Genomic DNA, 13,770 nt, shown 5'->3' on the forward strand with positions numbered 1-13,770 from the left:
TGCTGTAATGTTCTTTATCTTTCTGGCTTACTTCACTCTGTATAATGGGCTCCAGTTTCATCCATCTCATTAGAACTGATTCAAATGAATTCTTTTTAATGGCTGAGTAATATTCCATGGTGTATATGTACCACAGCTTCCTTATCCATTCGTCTGCTGATGGGCATCTAGGTTGCGTCCATGTCCTGGCTATTATAAACAGTGCTGCGATGAACATTGGGGTGCACGTGTCTCTTTCAGATCTGGTTTCCTCACTGTGTATGCCCAGAAGTGGGATTGCTGGGTCATAAGGTGCATGCTATTTTGATAGAAAGCATGAGCGAGTGCACAAGAGTAAGGAACTAGAGTGAGGAAGAAAGAGAAGACTGGATTTGGGATGGGGAATATTTGTAATAGAGATTATAAACTCATTTGAGGTCAGGCAGGTAATTTAAGTGAGTAAAGTGTACCGAACTTGAAACTGGGTTAAATTGGGAAGCAGGTAACATTGAAAAGAGGCATCTAATCTTCATTCAGGAGCTGCAGCCCCATGTTACCTTTTGAGAATGTGTCCTGGTGTTACCGTCTCTTTCAGATTTTCTAAAGGACTTAGATTCTGGATTCTTATATGAGAACCTCTGAATTTCTTAACATTTGCGACTAGTTAAAAAGTTTTAAAACACCATGATCCAAGCAAAACAAAGTAATAAGCTAAATTTGGCCAATGGACAGCCAGTTTACAATAGCTGATCTAAGAAGCTAAGTTATTGCTGGCAGATACTTTATGCTTTATCTGATTTAAATGAATGGGGGTCATGGTGAAAAGAAGGGAAAAGTGCGGGGTTTTCTTTTTAACTTTTAAGAGTCATTCACTTATTTAACACACTGGAAAGAAAAGGTGAAATATCTGGATTTTCTGATTTTACTAGTGTGGTGGGAATTATATGCTTGTAAAAGACTGTTTTTTGTTTTAATAATAGAATGATCTGAGAATGATAGGACCCATCTGTGTTGGAAATTATTTTCACCTATGAAAACTTTCTGCTTTAAAAAAAGTCTGTATAGCTTCAGTGGTCAACTGTCACAGCATTTTTCCCATTTACTCATTGTTTTGGCTCCTATTAAGCAAGTTAATTCCTTCAATGAGTGAGAACATTTCAGTAAACTAACTCAGGAAATAGGAGTTACACTGACTTTAAGGGAACACCTTTAATTTTATTCTGTGGTATTATCTATACCCATGAAAAGCAAAAGAAGGAGCAGATAGTAATGAAATTAACCAGTCCAATTTCCTATTGGGAAATGTTTGAAAACCAGAAACTGCTGAGTTTATAGTTTATAAACTGCTGAGTTGATAAATTATAAGATGTCAACACAAAGGAAGACAAATAAGTCCTATATCCTATATAACAATATACTTCTATTCACCGTTCTCCTATTGTTTGGTATTGTTGTCATACATTTTACAGTCTATATTAAAGACCTTGAGAAATGAGGAAAAAAATTCTTTTGCATTTAATCACATATTTACCATTTCCTTAACTCTCAATTCCTTTCTTTTGATCCATGTTTCCATGTGGTATCATTTTTCTTCAGTCTGAAAAACTTCCTTTAAAATTTGTTTTAGTTCAAGTCTGACATAGGCAAATTCTTATAGATTTCAGCCACCTGAAAATGTCTTTATATCACCTTAAATTTTTTACTGGTTAATATTTTATTATTAAAAATTTAAAACATAGCAAAGTTGAAAGAATTGTACAATATACCTATATCCTACAATTAACATTTTTCCATCTTTTGCCTTATCATATAACTGCCCATCACACTACCTGCTCATTAATTCGTTCTGTTATTTTGATGTGTTTCAAAGTCAGTTGCACTGTAAGTGAACTTTAACCCTAACTCTTTCAGCATGTGTATCATTGAGTATAATTCAGTATGTATTTATGATTTCTTTTTAGGTATAATTTATACTCAGTGAAGTATGAAAACTTGTGTATCATTTGATGGGTTTTGAACAATAAATGCATCTCTGTAACCCCAGTACACATCAAGGTTAGGTCACTACCATCACCCTAGAAATTTTCCTAGTGTCCCTTCCCAGTAAATCTTTGCAGTTAACCCTACCCTTACCTCCCAGAGGCAACCACTTTTCTGATTTTTCCCCCTAAGATTAGTTTTGCTTATTTCAGCACTTTATAAAGTTAGAATTATACAATATATACCTTTTTATGTAAAGATCCTTTCTTTTACCCAAATGTTTCTAAGAGGCATCTAAATGGTTTCATGAACTTATCTCATTCCTTTTTTTATTGTTGAGATGCATTATATTTTATTAATATGCATTTAGCAATTATCCCTTTGTGAACTCCTGGGAAATTTCCAGGTTTTTGGCTATTATAACAAGTTGCTGTGAATGTTCTCATAAGTCTTTCTTTTTGTGGGCAAATGTTTTCATATCTCTGGGTATATATGTAGCAGTAAAATTGATGGTTTATATATGTATAAGCATATGTGTCTGTATATGTATTTATATAAGTATATAATTAATACTATTAGAAACCACCAGACCTTTTTCCAAAGTTTTGTACCTTTTACATTTCTGCTTATGGTGTATGAGGGCTCTAGTTCCTCCATATCCTTGTCAGCAGTTAAGGTTTCATTCTTTTAGTCATTGTAGTGAGTATAAAGTGGTATCTCACTGTAGATTTAATTTGCATTTCCATGATGATTAAAGATGTTGAGTGCTTTTTGTGTACTTATTTAGCATTCATATCATGACATACATATCTGTTCAGTTTGAGGGATCCCATTTTTGAGTGGGTTATTTGCCTTTTTATTACTGATTCATAGTCATTCTTTGTACCTTCTCTATATTCTCCATAAACATGCTTTGCTAGATATTTTATGCAGGTATTTTCTGCCAATCTGACTTGCCTATTCTTAAGGTGTATCTTGATAAACAGTTATTATTTATAATGAAGTGTAACATATTGATTTTTCCTTTCATGGTTATTGTCTTTTGAGAAACCTTTACCTCTTCCCAAGTCATAAAGATATTCTCATATGTTTTCTCCTAGAAGCATTATAGTTTTAGATTTTATGGTGGATCTTTGATCTTTCTCAATTTAATATTTGTATATGGTGTTCAAGTTCAGCTTTTGCCATATGGATGTACAGTTCCAACTCTATTTGTTTAAAAGATTTTACTTGTCCCATTGGATTGCTTTAGTGTTCTTATTGAAAAATAAATGGCCATGTAATTGTAGGTCTGTTTCTGGCCTTCTATTTTGTTTCATTTACCTCTCTTTCTATCCTTATGCCAGCACCATACTGTCTTAATTATGCTAACTTTATAGTAAATCTTGAGTCAGGACATAAAAGTTTCCAAACTTTGTTCTTTTGTTTCAAGATTGCTTTAACTATCTTTGGTTGTTTGCATTTCCAGATATATTTTATAATAAGTGTCTCAGTTTCTGAAAATCTTTGTTGGTATTCTGATTGAGATTGCATAGCATCTACAGACCAATTTGGGAACAGCTGACATCTTAACAATATTGTCTGCCAATAAATGAACATGTTGTTTCTCTCCAAATTTTTAAGTCTTCTTTAATTTTTCTGAGCAATATTTTATAGTTTATAATGTAGATTTCTTGTTCTTTTGTTAAATATATTCCAAACTATCTTAGGTTTTGTTGTGATTATATTTATTACAAAATTGTTTTATCTTCCTTGTTCTGCTGACTCATGTGTAAAAATGCAAGCAGCATAGGAATAATATATAAAAATACAAACATGAAATAGGTCAAGAAAAACATAAGGCGTGAAGATTGTAAAAAGAATGAAGCCGAGGAAGGACAAAAAGGGAAGGAAAAGTTGGAAACATTTCTACTTAATGATGATATAGTTCTTTATGTGGAAAATCCTAAGGAATTAAAAAAAACTACTCTTTGAGTTAACAAGGAGTTTAGTAAGGTCATAGGAGAGAAAGCTGATATGAAAACATCAGCCGTAAGATGTTCGAATCTGTTGCTTGCTTAGCAGTGAATTACCCAAACTGCTTAATCTCTAACTTTTTTCTTAAGTGTTTCGATTAAATCTTCCTTTTGGAAGATTAAGGAATCCAATGAGGTAGAAAATGATTGTTTAATGTAGTCTTTGAATAATATTAAGGTCTAGGATAGATTCACCAGCTTATAGAACTTTGGTGAAACTATTTTAGATAGACAGGGTGCCAGAAATCACCAAACTGGGCACATGTACTGCAGCAAAGACAGAATTGACACACTAGTTTCTGTCTAGTGATCATCTGAGATGAGACAGTTGGAAAACCGAGATAGCCAGTGTGTTTGAAGATACTTCCTTAATGTTTTAAGAGAAGACAGTTATTTGTGACTGAATGGAGGGTGATCTTATCTCTTTGTGAATATGGGTTGCTGTCATAATTGCTAGGAGGGTCAGGATTTTTCTCAGAGAGCAAGCTTGGATCTGATCAATTTCTTGAATACATACTTGATTTGAGCCCCAGTGGATAGCAAAATAAAACATGGGAGAAATTATCTTTGTTTGAAAACATATTTGAGAGTGGAAGCTGTCAAATGTCCTTCTCTCTCATAGAATAAGCCAAATGTGTCCCTCATAAAATTTTAAAATTTGAGCAAGTCTGCAAGGGTGAACTTGTCAAAATAGCAAAACTATCCCCCAGATACCTAGAAGACTTAACTTGTCGAAAGGCGTTCTTTAAAATTATTCATCTGGATGTCACCTAGACTCTCCAAAATGATTTCAGTTTTGGCATAATTAAAGGTTAGAAGTTCTTTCAAACAATGATTGGCCAAGATTTCTTGAAGCTATTTCTGGATGGAGGGTCATGTCATCAGTATGTGAAAGGACCACTCTGTACAATGTCAGCAGGCACACACCTAGTTCACATAAAAGCTATTAAGGTTAAGAAGGGGAGGGCTATCCCTCGCTCTTTGTCTTTTTCTCTCAAAACAGATTTTTGCCCTGACAGAGTGGACTATTTTTGCTAATTCTTAATCTTACGAATATATTTCCTTAAAGGCTTTTTGAGGAATGTTAAAAGTCTTGAGGTAGTCTTTATGTTGTACAGTCTGGCACAGAAGTGGTGATCATCTGTGTTGTCAAAAGCAGATGGTGTGTCAAAAAAATCAATCAAAAGATTTATTAACAGACACTGACTGTAATAGACAGTAATTATGACAATGGTCAGTGGTATGGTAGTTATAACTTTTCCTTTCCTCCTTTAAATGTTAGCCTGTAAAAATTATGTCTTTAATTTTTAATTAATAGGCAAAAATTAATTTATAGGCAAATTATTAGGTAATTAATAGGCAAAAAGTTTTAGGAGTCTAAATGAGCATTCTCTACATTTTTAATAGGATATGTTAACGCTTAGCATCTTAACCCTAATCCTTGATATATACTGAGGGAATGATATATAAAGAGTTGAATAAGTTAATATTGGCAGCACTTTTAAGAGCTTTGGGGCATTCTTTAAGTGGGGCAATTTTAAATTTAAAACAATCATGTCATTCATAAACAAAAGGGATACAAAAAAGGAAAGGATACAGTATTTATTAAATATATACTATATTCTAGTTATTTTGCTATATACTTTTTATAGGTAACTTTATAAAGTTATTGGGGCTTCGCTGGTAACTCAGACAGAAAAGAATCCATCTGAAATGTAGGAGCCCTAGCTTTAATCCCTGGGTTGGGAATATCCCTTGAGAAGGGAGTGGCTACCCACTCCAGTATTCTTGCCTGAAGAATTCCATGGACAGAGGAACCTGGTGGGCTATAGTCCATGGGGCCACAGAGTTGGACACGATTGAGTGACTAACACTTCTACTTTTCACTTTATTAGTCCTGGTTAATGAGTAATCTAAGGTTTATAGAATATGAAATGTCTGCTGAAGTCACAGTGTAGTGTAAGTGAACTGTACTTCTAAAAGTCCTGTTCTTACTGTAGCCTTTCTTAGAGCAAGTGAGCCTTATTTAATACTCCAGAATCTCTTTATGTGGGGTGCTGTTCAAAAAGCACAGTTTTTTGAGAGAATAAGTGATTTTAAATTTCCAGATTCAGTGAGCCCTGTCCATTAGTTATCAGACTATCTTGGTGGCTCTGTGAGGATTTCTTTGTTTCCTGGCATTTTTATCAATCTGGAAACCAAAGAACCCTGTCTTTCCACTTTGTCACACAAAGCAGCAAGCAAAATTGATTTCTTTATGACAAAAATCATTTGGTGTAACTCATGTCAAAATGAGTTGTAAGATAATTGGAGTGGAGAAATGAAAACTGCATATACTACCAAAGAATATGCATATAGAGTTCATGAGTTTTTAATTCCATCTTGGCCCCCTCAGTCACCTATTTTAATAACTTATTCATTGGGTCGCAAAGAGACGGACACGACTAAGCAACTCAACTGAACTGAACAAATGCAAAGTTTAAATCAAATGATTTCTTTATCCTAAATTATTCAGGACCCCAAAGGGGAAGGACTAGATAAAAATAATAATGATGATGGTAACAATATTGCAGCACTTTGTGCTAGACATTAACCTAAGCACTCTACAGTGGTTATCTTTTTCTTACAGGAGCTCTATGATGTAGTTTACTAATATTACTTCCGTTTGATGTAGGAGGAAAGTTAGGCTCCTATGAGGGATCCTAGAAGTTTAGTAATTTTCCCTTGATCATAAAGCTAATAAGTTGTAAGAGTTCTAGATTCTCCCCTAATGATGGCAAAATGGTCATCTCTCTTAATTTCATATCCTCTCAATCTCCCAGAAAGGAGCAAGCCATTGTTATTGGTTGCTGTGTAAGACCTGAGATTTTCAATCAGAACAATTATTATAGCCAGAAGATGTCTGGCTGCATTTTAAGGATAAAGTACCTGCTCTAAACCTCAGTTATTATATCATTACCTGGAGCTCAAACTCTCTTTTGATTTCTCCATCCATGCTGTTAAATAGAGAAGCAGTATAGTGTGGTGGTTAAGGACATGGACTGTAAGATCAACCAGCTGGATCTGAGTCAGCTCTACCATTTACTCACTTCCTTGAGTGCCTCTGTGCTTCAATTTTCTTGCCTTCTAGGACAATGGGGAGAATTAATGAACTAACAGATGTGAATTATTTATAATAGCATTTGGTATAGTATATAGATATTGTACTTGATATAATACAAATTATCTAAGTGTTCCTATTAGTAGCAGTAGTGGTAATAGTGTTATTATTATAGCTACTGTGCATGTGTGCTAAATCACTTGAGTCATGTCTGACTCTTTGCGACCCCATGGACTGTAGCCCGCCAGGCTCCTCTGTCCATGGGATTCTCCAGGCAAGAATGCTGGAGTGGTTTGCCATTTCCTACTACAGAGGATCTTCCCGACCCAGGGATCAAACCTGCGTCTCAAACTCCTGTACTGGCAGGCAGTTTCTTTACCACTAGCACCATCTGCGAGGCTTATTGGATATTGTTATCAATAAGCCTTGCCTGTGGGTTATAACCTTTCTATGATGACTAATTATGATGTAAATTATGATTAATCTACTCAAGGATTATTCTATACTTCTTCATTAACTATGTATATATTTCAGATACTGGGGTAGGTGCTAGTGTGTCTGAGATGAAAATAAAGTGTCCTAGTCTTTAAAGAGATTGCTAGTTAGTAAGCAGACAGTTGTAACAAACAATTACAAAATACCATTTTTTGAGAAGTCCTTATGAGAGGTATATGCAAGTTGTCTTGATTGACAGAGTTCCTTGCAACCAGGAGAATCCAGAAAATTTTTACTAAGAAAATAATGCTTGTATTTTTAAGAATAGTTAAGTTTTATCCAAGTGGGCCGACTGGAAGCACAGAGAAAATACTATGTGCAAAAAGACATTGATATGAATTGCAAGCATATGAATAAAGTAGGGCAGAGGGTCCTAGTAGCTAAGTACCCTAGTAGAGGGTCCATGAGAAAGCAATGAAAGTGTTCTCCTTATTTTCCTTTACAAAACAGTTTTGGAGGGTAGGAGTGGGCAGTCTTGTTTAAGATGATGAGTCTTAAATATCGGTGCTATTTCAGACAGTGACTTAAGATGAAAAAGTAGTGATCATATGAAGAATGAGAGATTTCCTACTTATAAGCTCTTCCCACATTACCTAGAAGAGAGATTATGATTTTTCTCTGCTCTAGTCATCTAAATCAATGAGAGTTTTAGCTCTTTCCTATAGGCAGTCTAGTCAATGCATTTGATGTGAACTTGCTATTAGTACCTAATTGTACTTTTTCTGTTCATATGTTAGTTTATTCACTAACTAGTTATTTTGTCAGTTGTCAGTATTGTTTGTCTTGGTGATAAGCCATAAAAAAATTCATTTCTGTTTTTTACACCATTTACCTCAGTTTCAAATGTAGATAAGTACTTCAAAATTGTCATGATAATGACAGAGCATCCCCAATTCTGGCACATACATCTTAGACAAACCTCAGATCCTACTTTTCATGTTCTGATAATCTTCCTTATTAGTTTATGCACATAAATTTTAATTACTTCTCCCATAACAACAATTTTAAGAATATGAGACTCCTCAGAAATCTGGGACTCCTTATTGTTCTTGATTTTCTTGTGAAATTTTATGTTTAATGTGTCTGCATTTTTCCTGGTAAAATACTATGCTGAGCTGTGAAAAGTCTGAAAGAGAAAATGTCCTTCATTGATGTCCTACAGATGAGTAGATAAATGTATGACATATCCACTCAAGTGAAGTACTATTCATTAATACAAAGAAACAAATTGCTAATGCAGGAAACAACATGGATAAATCTTAAGACCATCATGTTGAGTAACAGAAAACAGGTTTGAAACAAAATAATGCTGTATCATTCCCTTTATTTGAAATTCTTGAAAAGAAGTACTTAATCTGTAGTAATAGAAAACAATTTGTTTTCAGCCAGGATTAGGATATGGGATTGACTGGGAAGGAGAACAGGAGAACCTTTTGAGATGATCGAAATGTTCCGTTTCTTGATTGTGGTAGTGCTTATGCTAGTATATATGTTTGTCAAAACTTTTCTGATGGCACATTTAAAATGAGTATATTTTATTATACATAATTTGTATCTAAATAGGGGCTTCCCAGGTGGCTGAGTGGTAAAGAATCTACCTGCAATGCAGGAGACATGGGTTCAATCCCTGGTCGAGAAGATCCAGTGGAGAAGGAAATGACAACCCGCTGCATTATTCTTGCCTGGGAAATCCCATGGGCAGAGGAGGCTGGCGGGCTACAGTTCCTGGGGTTGCAGAAGAGTCAGACATGACTTAGCAGCTAAACAGCAACAAAGTTCACTTAAAGAAAAGTGTCAAGCAGGAACTATCCTGTTATAATCATGCCATGATGGAGAAAAACAAGTCATCTTGATGTCCTGCACATCTTTCTAGCTAACTGATTGTTACCATAACTGCTGCTACAGATTCCCCAAAATTGAGTGGCTTAAAACAACAGAAATGTATTATCCACAGCCCTGAATGTCAGAAGGCAGAAATCAAGGTGTTGGCAGGGCCTACTTTCTCCCTTTGGACTTTTCTGGGAAGAAGCTCTCCTTGACTTTTCTAGTTTCTGGTGTCAGTATTCCTTGGCTTCTTTTTGGCTTATGGCCACATCACTCCAGGCCCTACCTCCATCCTTACACCTCCTTCTCCTCTGTGCATCTCTCTCTTATAAGGACACTTGACATTGGATTTTTGTATGCAACGAGATAATACATGATGCTCTCCTCAAATGCAAAGACCCTTTTCCCAAATAAAGTAACATTCACAGTTTCCTGTGATTAGATTGTAGACAGTTTGGGGGGAGGGGGAATACAATTTAGGCTACCTCAACTAATATTATTATTCATTAATAAAATGCTTCTCTGGGGCTTGGTAAAAAATATAACTGTCTTCCAATTTCTAAACGGTATTCTCGGGTCATTATGGGATTCCTCGAGTGAAAGCTTTCTCTTACTCTCACTTCTAAAAACATTGTGAAATGAATCTGATCTTTCTTGCATCATAGTAGTAAGACCTGTGACTGTAGTTTAAGGTTAGGAGAGACAGACAGAACTGACTTATTTAGGCAATCTGACTTAGGACAAAGGAGTTAAGTAAGTTAACAAAGCTCTGAAGAGTTCCATTAATACATTGAGTTTGAGAACAAAGCCCTGGCTATTAAAGTCATCGTGCCTTGTTCTGTCTTCTCTATGGATGAAGAACCTTACAAAGTGATAAAAGTAGTTAAGAATAAAATTTGATTATTTTTGAATTCTTTGATCAAAATATGATTACTGTATCACTTCAACTTCTGATAAATAAAATAGGAAACTTTCAAAAGTTTCAAAAAACTTTCAAAAGAAACTTTCAAAACTTTCAAGAAAACTTTCATATTTCTTATAATTTCAATGCAGACCAACGTAACATTGAACTAAACATTTCAGTTTGGTAAATTTGTGTTTGCAGCAGATATTTTATTAAAGTGTATACACAATGCAGGCCCTCCCCTGTACACTGGTGTGATGAATTGGGGGTGGGATGACAGATTGCCTAAAAAATGTGAAATGCTGATCAACTTAAAAAATGTGACTTGTTCTCAAATCAAAATTCTGAGCAGTAATAGTAATATATTCATTCTTTGTTCACATAGTTATATGTAAATAAATTGGAAGTTTAATTTAAAAAAAAAAGCATTTGGAATGAACTAGGGTGTGTGCATGCATGCTAAACCCCTTCAGCCGTTTCCAGCTCTTTGCAACGCTATGAACGATAGCCTGCCAGGCTTTTCTGTCCATGGGGTTCCCGGGGCAAGAATACTGAGTGGGTTGCCATGCCCTCCTCCAAGGAGTCTTCCTGCCCTGGGGATCAAACCTGCATCTCTTAGGTCTCCTGCGTTGGCAGATAGGTTCTTTACCACTAGCACCACCTGGGAAGTTCAAACTACGGTGTAGATTCAACCAAATATGAACCATCATCGGTTCTGTCTTAGAGAAAAGTTACAGCTTTATATCATCCCAAATGCTGCCTGGGCTTGGCAAGTGGAACTTATTACCTTGTGCCAGTATCAGTAAATGCTGATGAAAAAAAAAATGGTTTTGGAGTTTTCTGTGTCAGGATAGTAAAGCTGCTTGGGAGAAGAAAACACTGATGGGGCAGAAATATACCCAGATCACCATGGGTTCTCCAGTTCTGCTTATCAAATGGTGATTTTATTCTTACAGAGAAATTAGAAAAGCTTTCTTCTGATTGTGCTGTGTTTTGGAAATAATTGGTGAGGCCTGTTTATAATCTTTGTTAATTTATACAAATATATATATAGATATATTGTAACAAAATGGTATTATATAATTTATTATAAACACCCCAAGGGTACTTGCACTTTGTTTTGTTCTACTTTTAAGATGGTCAGCATTCTTTGTAGGGCCAATAGTAGCTCACTGATTTCCATTTAGCCCCTGTTTGGTGTTATATTTTCCACTTTATAAATTTGCAAACTGAGGCAGGATAAAGTTGGAACACACTTCAAGCATAGCAAATCAGTGACAGAGTCTCCTGGCTTTATGTCTGAACCTCAAACCACTAAACTATGCTTTCCACATGTATTTTGATCTTCTCAAAGTAATTTTTTGCTGAGAAAGGAAAGTTATCTAGTATTCAAGTTAGAAAAAAAATTTCTCAATTTAGTGTGGCCCATTGAGAATTAGTCACATTCCAGACTTATAGCTTTCAACCTTGTTTTATTCTGGAGTGAGAATTGAATTATAAAGTATGCTTAGTCTCACAAGTTATGGACAGATGGACTTTTTTTTTTAGATCTATTAAAAAATAATCTTTTGGTAAGCAGTTAATCAATGCAACTTCCTTTTCAAAACATCTGAATCTGAAGCAAATTAATTCTTAAGTTTTATATCCTTTTAGGCTCAAACATGTGTGCCAGTAGTGAAATGAGTTATTTCCTTTTTCAATTCCAAAAGCTTTCTTTTTTCTTTTTCCTTTAGAAGAAAAATTGCTGTTAAATGTTAACGATATTTTAACAAAATTTTAAAATTTAGTAATTGATAAAAGACAAGTTAAAAGCATCAAATGCAGTAATTCAGCACTGTAAATACCCCTCTCCAAATTCTGAATTTACACACCAGTGAATCGTTAAAAATTCTGTACTAGTTGAGCTCTTTTACCTTGAAATTATAGGAGGAGAGTTTAGGTTAAAGATAACACAGAGTTATGCAGTTGTTTTATTATCTGAACATTACTCCCTAGTGTTTTATTTTTCCTTTCCATTTCTTAAATCACACAGTAGCTAACTATATTTCATCTGTGCTTCCTCTTTCTAAACATTTTACTTCAGGCTAATACCTAGTAAAGAAAGCTTTAGACCAAAAGGAAAATTTCTGTGGGAATGATCAGATTTTATAAGGTGAAAGAACATCTTGAACTCATAGAATCCAGAAGTGTGTTTCCTCCTTTGGTTTGCTGACTGTATGGGTATTTTGGCTTATGGAATGGCCCTTAAATATCATGGATTATGGATCTGAGGAAACAGCATGTGTGATTTTAGTTACCATCCATCTGTGAATCCAAATCCATGTCTGCGAGCCTGACCTCTCCTTCTCTTTCTTGGCCTCTGTTTCTTGCAATCTGAATAACATCTCTTCTTGGAAACTTTGCAACTACTGTAAAGAATTGATGGTTTGAGGCTGATAGGAATAAGACTTTCTCATTTTATTTATTTTTTAACATTTTTATTGGGTTATAATTAACATACAAGAAAACTGTAAATATTTTAATGTATATGTTTGGTGAGTTTGGATATATGCAGGCACCCATGAAATCATCATGATGGCTCTAAAGAATCCACCTGCAGTGGAGGAGACACAGGTTCACTCTCTGTGGGGAAGACCCCCTGGAGAGGGAAATGGCAACCCACTCCAGTATTCTTTTCCTGAAGAATCCCATGGACAGAGGAGCTGGCGGGCTACAGTTCTTAGGGTTGCAAAGAGTCGGACATGACTGAGCACACACACACTCACACATAGCAGAAGTTTCCTTGAGTCTTATTTATTTTTGTGTGATCTCACTTAACATGAGATCTACCCTCTTAACAAATTTTTAAGAGTACAGCACAGTGTTGTTAACTATAGGCATGATGTTGTATACCAGATCTCTAGGACCTAATGATGTTGCATAACTGAAACTTGAACAACTCCCATTTTCTTCTCTCCCTGCTGCTGCTAAGTCGCTTCAGTCATGTCTGACTCTGTACGACCCTGTAGACAGCAGCCCACCAGGCTCCCCCGTCCCTGGGATTCTCCAGGCAAGAACACTGGAGTGGGTTGCCATTTCCTTCTCCAATGCATGAAAGTGAAAAGTGAAAGTGAAGTCGCTCAGTCATGTCCGACTCTTAGCGACCCCATGGACAGCAGCCTACCAGGCTCCTTTGTCCATGGGATTTTCTAGGCAAGAGTACTGGAGTGGGGTGCCATTGCCTTCTCTGCCTTCTCTCCCTAGCCCCTGGTAACTACTGTTCTATTCTCTGCTTCTGTAAGTTTGACTATTTTTTTAGATGCTTCATGTAAGTGGGATCATGCAGTATTTGTCCTTCTATGTCTGGCGTATTTCACATAGCATCATGTTCTCCAGGTTCATCTGTATTGTCAGAAATGGCAAGATTTTCTTTCTTTTCTTAAGGCTGAATAATGTTCTATCATATGTATGTACCACATTTTCTTTAGCCATCT

The 13,770-nt window shown here is 35.6% G+C and overlaps 1 protein-coding gene across 3 annotated transcripts in view; it reads left to right on the forward strand.

The window, feature by feature from the left end:
• The window catches only part of TBCK (TBC1 domain containing kinase), a 187,804-nt gene that overhangs the window by 30,179 nt on the left and 143,855 nt on the right, over window positions 1–13,770 (forward strand). The gene's annotated exons all lie outside the window — the stretch shown is intronic.

Source organism: Muntiacus reevesi, chromosome 16, assembly GCF_963930625.1.
Source record: "Muntiacus reevesi chromosome 16, mMunRee1.1, whole genome shotgun sequence".
Taxonomy (NCBI): domain Eukaryota; kingdom Metazoa; phylum Chordata; class Mammalia; order Artiodactyla; family Cervidae; genus Muntiacus; species Muntiacus reevesi.